The following is a 7172-nucleotide window of genomic DNA, read 5'->3' as shown; positions in this document are numbered from 1 at the left end:
TTTTTTACTGATGACTTTATAAACCAGAAAAAGTCCTCAAATTTGTGTACTTTCATATTGGAAATAATTTATTATTAAAGCAGAATTATAATGAATAGTTCAAATTTCAGTTGGAAAAATATTCATGGATAACATAGTCATATTCTTTTACCTAAAAGATATTTTTTGGACAGGAATTCTCTAAATACAACTTTTTTTGGAACATACATGGTGTATTGACATTTTTATCAACTATTTTTTAAATTTGACAACCTTACATTTAAGTCAATGGCGTTTCCGCTGGTAGCTCGGGTGAGGAACGAGATGAAATAAGATGAGATGGGACGATACAAACAAAAGAGAGAATGATATTCTCAGTTTTTGAGAATACTTCTTGAACGACTGAAATGCGCAAGAGAACCGTGCACCTCGTATCGTTATGCAAGACTAGAACCATACATGATTTTAAATGGAATCGGTCTCGCACAAATGATACATTTTATCACAATTAAAAAATTTTCTTTAACGAAACCATACTCTTACATTAACTAAATATTTGGATTGCTTTTGCAAACAATATGGGTAATGTTACAAAATATATTGGCTCAAACAGAAAAATGTTTTGTTGTGCCCAAAAAACAATTGGTTGAGCGTACTAATTTTTTTTGGTTTTATTAACTATACCGCCCAACAAAATAATTTGGTTGACTCAATCAAACGGGCTTGTAGCTTCTATAGCAACGAAAAAATTGTTTTGGACGAACCAAAGATTTTTTTCAGCTTGAAATTTCTAAAAAAGAAAATTAATATTCTATTTTAAGAAAATTTGCTCAGATTGAAGGAAAGTGATTGGTGAAGGTCGTAGGAAGTTCGCTGAAGAAGATAGGAAGACGAGGAAAAGGAGAAGTAAGTCGAGACGAGGTGTAAAAGTGTGTCGCGATGGAAGCGGTAAATACGACGGATCCTGTGTCACAATATGTATGTAGTTTCACAATGGCAGCTATCGAGGGCAGAACACCGTTAACTCCTTGGTATTTTCGTACCGGATTACGAGGAGCAGCGGCGCAGAGTTCGGAATTATTACTTGATGCGATGCCCCGTTTTCACTTCAATTCAGAGTTCATTATGTTCTTCTTCATCTGGACGCAACGCATCATTCCAATACGCCAATACGCGTATATAGTTATTGATATTGCACAAAGCCTACTGGGTACCATCATCGACCTGATTTCAGCTTCCTCGGCAATTTCCGCATCATTGTAATGTGATATCTTATGAAGGGAAGGGATGCACCGGTTCTTTTCGGAAAATAGAGCGATCGCATCTCTTCCTCCAAATTGGTGTCGAGAGAGAGGACGAAATTCGAGGGGACTGCCAGAGAAAACTGTTCTCTTGTGCAAATTCAATAGGCAATCGTCAATGAAATTTCATATTGTAAAGCACAGATTGTATATGTGGGGCATTATTTGTAAACTGTCCAATTTTAAATGTCAAATCTACCGACGGCCTTCAAATTTTTGGGATTTGTTTATCTATACGATAGTAGTTCACACAGAAATTTATGGATTTTTCCTACCATCCCTCTCCGAACTGCAGACGGTGAAATTCTTATCCCGTTGGAAAAGGGGACAGCATAGTCTTTCCGAAAATTCGGGATGACTATCCAGCTGCTAAAAAATACTAGATTACTCATCCCGAATTCTGAGACGACGAGACGCTTCGTATTCTCAAATCATCATGATCTTCTTTCTACGAAATTTAATTATTGATGAGTGATTTGTGAGGGAGATTTTGCGTTTTCCCATCCAGCGCTGATTCACTTAAAAATACTTTTTTACTGAGACAGAAACTTTTAAAAAATTACGTTCAGTGATTCTGAATGCATCGAAAATTTGTTCATTTATTCATATACAAATAAGAGAACAAACTTGTTTTTAATAAAGCGTGCACTATTTAAGTAATGGTTACCACTTATTAATTTTACGTAATTTGTTAACGCTTCCTAATTAGAATCCATATTCAAGAAATTCAGACCGGTAATTTCGAGAGAAAATTGTTGGATTAACATATAAACTAATCGCTTGTGAATGATAAATATTAATTGGGTATAGCTTAAACTATTTATATAAAGAAATTATATAAACTAATTATTACTAAACAGAATTTATCCTTTATTGGATGATGACTTGTGTGACGAATTACTTATATAATTTTTTTATATATATAATTAAAACTATTGCAAATTAATGTTTACCTTTACACGTCATTAATGAATATGTTAATCCATAATTTTTCTCCCGAATAAACAGTTAAGAATTACTGAAATATTGATTCTAATATGGAAGCGTTAACAAATTACATAACATTAAATAATGCGAGGAAGGGGGTACGATTTCTGTTACAGGAATGGTAAAAATGGACAGGAAAACCTCAAAAAATTCTTTGAAAACTTTTGTTCTCTTATTTGCTCATAACTACATAAAAACTTGGGATGTTTCTGGAACAACTGAATTCAATTTTTTGACATTCTTATACGCCAAACGAAAGTATTTGTTGTGAACTATGGATTGGAATGAATCCGCAATGAATTAATCAGCACTAGAAGGGTGGTTTTCGCTCGTAAATATTCGCATAAACTCATAACAATTGCAGGTTACATTACGTCATCTAAGGTTTTTATTGAAAAAGAGTCAAGCTTTCATTTTAATTTGCTTTGAAAAATCAAATGTAGCCAAATAGTAAACAATTTAAAATAATAATTTTAAATCGTAATTTCTTTATTTAAATAAATAATTTTAAAAAAGAAACAGATTTAATAGGATGGACGGGCGTGAAAAGTCCTTAAAAAAACTACACATAAGACATTGAATTTACATTTATAGAAAAGAAGTTGTGACCATTTGAAGATAGCTTCCTTGTCCTGGGAATGAAAGTTTCATCCCCTGTAGTTCTTGGAAGAATAGGAATGAAAGTCTATAAATTCTTCAGTGATCTACTATTATACAGGCAAACAAAATTTGAAAATTTTAAAGAAATTGGGTAATCCCGTATAGAAATTGCCCTAATAGTTCCTAATAATATTGGGGCTTTGTTAGGGACCCCAAAAGCTTACCTTTATTAGGGTTGCCCCCATCAGGACCTATTATGGTCCGAATATAGCAACCCTTTTTATTCAGATGACTTTCATAATAATCCCCCTATTGTGGCCCTGGCCAGGATCGCTTTAGACCCTGAATAATTTGCATGATCAAAAAAAAATTGTCTTAATACGAAAAAAAATTGAAAAATCTGACATGCTAACTCATTCGCTCTAACTTTACACCACGCAATACAAATTTTTGAACCATTTTTTTGAAACGTTTAGACTATTTTTGGAAATCGATGAAAAATTTAGTGAATTATTGTTCTCGTGTTAAATTGATAGCGGTAAGTACTCAGATTGAATTTAACCTTTTAGCAGATTAGCAAAAAATGAACGTTGTGAATGACGTGTATAGGTCAGGTCATTGTGTCACACGCGTGCCATATGTGAAAAAAAGATGATGTTTATATTTATTCAACTTTAATCATATGAATTGTATAATATCTGTGCGAATTATCTAAAAGGATTTTATTGAATTATTTTCATAAAGAGAAAAGAGACCCAGTATTTCAAGTATGTGAAGACACTTGAAAATTTGTTCACGATAATCCTTTTTTTTATACATTTTTATTATATTAAAACAGTATTCGTACTTTCTTTTGATAGATTAATTGTATTTTTTTATCACTATCAACTTTGCAGATACCTGGAACTATCAATTTTATGGAATAGTCCATATAAATTCAAAAATCTGGACCTAACCTATTAATAAATACATCACTTTACACGCAGAAAAAAGAAATGTAACATTTACTTATCAAGAATTGTAAAGGGTTTCTTGTAACCGTAATAGTATAAACTGTTCCTAATAAGAGGGTCAAAACGTCAAAATCACTTAGCATTTCGTAAATATCACAATGAAATTAAGGTTAATTCAACGGTTATTCTTCATTAAAATAAACCTCTGTTCCCTCGTATTACATACTGTACGCCATGTCAAATCCACTGAACCGAGATTAACATAGTAACGTATTAGATTAGCTTGCCCATAAAGTCGCAAAGCAACCTATCTGCGCGGAGCACCGGGTGAATTCACGACGCAATCGGCAATGAATGGATTGCATCACCTAAAAAACATTCCTTTTTGACATTTCTGTGACATTCATCACATTACTTTATATTCCCACTTTGCAAGGACGGGGCTTTATAAAAATAATACAATTTTGGATGGCACAACTTATCCACAGATTGCGTACACTTGAGAGTTTATTGGTGCAAGACGTGTTTTTGTTCCGTGACTGTTTCAGCTGACATATAGATACGAGTTACATGCTAGAACTTTTGTTGTGTGCCGCGATGGCATGGTAGCGTATTCATAAGTCGTTTCTGAGGTCGCCACCCTCAGTTACAAATGAATTTTAAAATTATTTTACAGATCGCAATTCGTGTAATAGTGTAGTGGTTAAGACTATTGACTTGCGTTTTTATGTTTATGCGTTCGAATCCCACCCATTGCGTGCGAAATTTTAATTTTATTATAAGCATTATAACTTACAAATGCCGATTAATTATAAGTATATCCGAAAATATTTATAAGAAATAACCGTGCGCTTATTTATTAATTATTTTTCAACAATACTTTTTCACAATTTATAGTGCTGTCTTAACTGTAGTCTACGCCGATAACATAATTTAGATCTCTTCATAGTATTCGTTAAAGTGACATGCTAATTCGTAATTGCAGCATCCAGGAACATTACAGAATAGTGACTGTACTTGGAAGATCGGTAGATTTAACTTGATTTTTAGTAAAATATTTTTGCACAAATATTTATTGCACAAAAGGCCCTATTGGGTCCCTAACGAGGGCTCCTAACATTAATTGGAAAATAATAAGGATTATTGTTAAGGGCCTGAACAAATTTCCTTTGACGGCCCCTAATAATTTGCCTAATGCGGACCCTAATAAAAAAAGGGAAACCCCATCAGGCCCTCAACAATACCCCATTAATATTTCTACACGGGATATATGACATTAAAAATGTAAAAGTTCAGAAATTATGAATTGACATTTCATTTTGACTGCCTTATTTGGAGCTGATTCGGTAATTACGTAAAAATAAGTCAAAGGTTAGATGGAACTTGTCGGGAGTGAAATATAAACAGTCAGGAGTAAACGATCATATGAGGGGTCGTGTCAGAGGTCAGGAGTCAAAGGGAAAAAGGTCAAAGGAACAGCTTAATGTCATGATGATTTGGTAAACTGCTAAAAGGAGGTGAAAGTTCAGAGATCATATGTCTAAGTTTAGGTGTCAGAGGTCTAAGTTGATAGGTGACATATCAGAAATCATATGGCAAAGGTCATTGTTTGAGGTCAAATATTGTAGGTCAAAAGTCAAATGTGAGAGGTCGCAGTTTGCATGTTGACGGTCAGGGGTCCAATTTTTCTGAAATATATATTTGAGTAAAAGTTTGTCGTTTTTATCATGAATGGATGATCGAAGAGCTGGAGCCTGACGCGTGACTTCTAAAATATTATCAAGGTTGTGACCCACGCATTTATAGGGTTAACGACATAGGATATGGGAGGCTTGTTTGAACGCATCCAGGATGTCCGCAAAGCGATATACAAATATCTGGCTTATCTTAGCTTATCATTCGTTTTTCCTCAATCAGTAATTACTACTTTGGACATAGATGTAGACGAAATCGTAAAATAAAAAAATAAAAAATGAAAAATAATAACGCTAATTAAACTGAAATCATTCCATTATTTTGATAAGACTATAAATGCCATGAATGTACCATAAAAAGAAAAAGTTGAGTTTTTTTACTTAGGATGATAGAGTATGCGAAAGGGTGTCAGGAGTGATAAATTAGACAAATCGCAGTCAATTTTAAAATTGGCTAGTCACTTGAAACGAAGACGCAAACTCGAATGTAGAAATCAAAGTTCCCGGAACCGGTTGCACGCTTAAGGCACGTGGATCTTACTTTCCTAGGTCATGTTAAATAAATTAGAGATGACTTGTAAAATGCTCACTGATCTTCTTATAAGAAAATGGAAAAATTTCTTGAGAAAATTTGTATAAAATAATTATATAGATACTCTAAAAGGATAACTCAGTTCGAGCTTTAAAAATTAGGCGATTTTATGTTCTACAGCTTGAAAGATTATGGTTAACACTTTTATCAATTATTTTACCCTATTCGCAAATTTCACCGCATTATTATTAGTATTATGTGGTCGAAATATTAATAATAATCATTTTTTTCAAAGTTTACATATGACATGAAACATTGACTATAAGCTTAATCAAGTGAAAGGCAGATGTCGACAGAAATTTTCACGAAAATTACTACAAGCTTCATGAACTGGCCGATAGAGGTGTGACGTTTTCCTGCCCTCGGTCAATGACATCTTGGACTTTAACTTGGACGCTTTACATCTCAAAAAGATAGCAAATGTCACAAGATAATATCTACGTGTTTCGCGGTACTCCCTTATTTTTAAAATATCTACGTTTGAACATCCAAATTTCACTTGTACAATGTTTAAAATAAACTATATAAAAATTGTAATTGCACGTTTTCACAAATTAATCATTTTTTACTAAGAAACTTTCAAAAAGGAATGCATTGTTTGGAATCTTTATAATTAAACGATTTGAAAATGAAACGTTCAAAATTTTATGATCAGTGCAAGATGCGAAATTGATAAATTTAGAAGCTTAGAGTTGTGTAACATTTGTAAGAATTTCAAACTTTGCACGCTTAGCTTGAGCCAATTTTCACTGAAATGAGTTGCCGTGTATCCTGGAAATTCTTACGACTTTCGACTATTTTAAGCCTAAAATTTAAAAAAATCTTTCGGGTTTTTTTAATGACTCATTTTTTAACATTTTATAGACCATTTAACATGCATATTTTTGAGAGAAAGTCATAGAAGATATTACTTCTGCCTAAATTATGTAATTTAATGAAGAAAAGTCTAAATGCTCAATAGCCCGTGATCCTTAGTAGGTTTCTAGAATATTCAAAAAGCGTCAAAAACTTAGTTTTTGGAAATAGTTTATCACAGATACATTCTACAAGTTCAGTCCATATAATG

This window comes from Belonocnema kinseyi, chromosome 6, assembly GCF_010883055.1.
Source record: "Belonocnema kinseyi isolate 2016_QV_RU_SX_M_011 chromosome 6, B_treatae_v1, whole genome shotgun sequence".
NCBI classification, from domain to species: Eukaryota; Metazoa; Arthropoda; class Insecta; order Hymenoptera; family Cynipidae; genus Belonocnema; species Belonocnema kinseyi.
Note: the sequence above shows the minus strand (reverse complement) of the source record.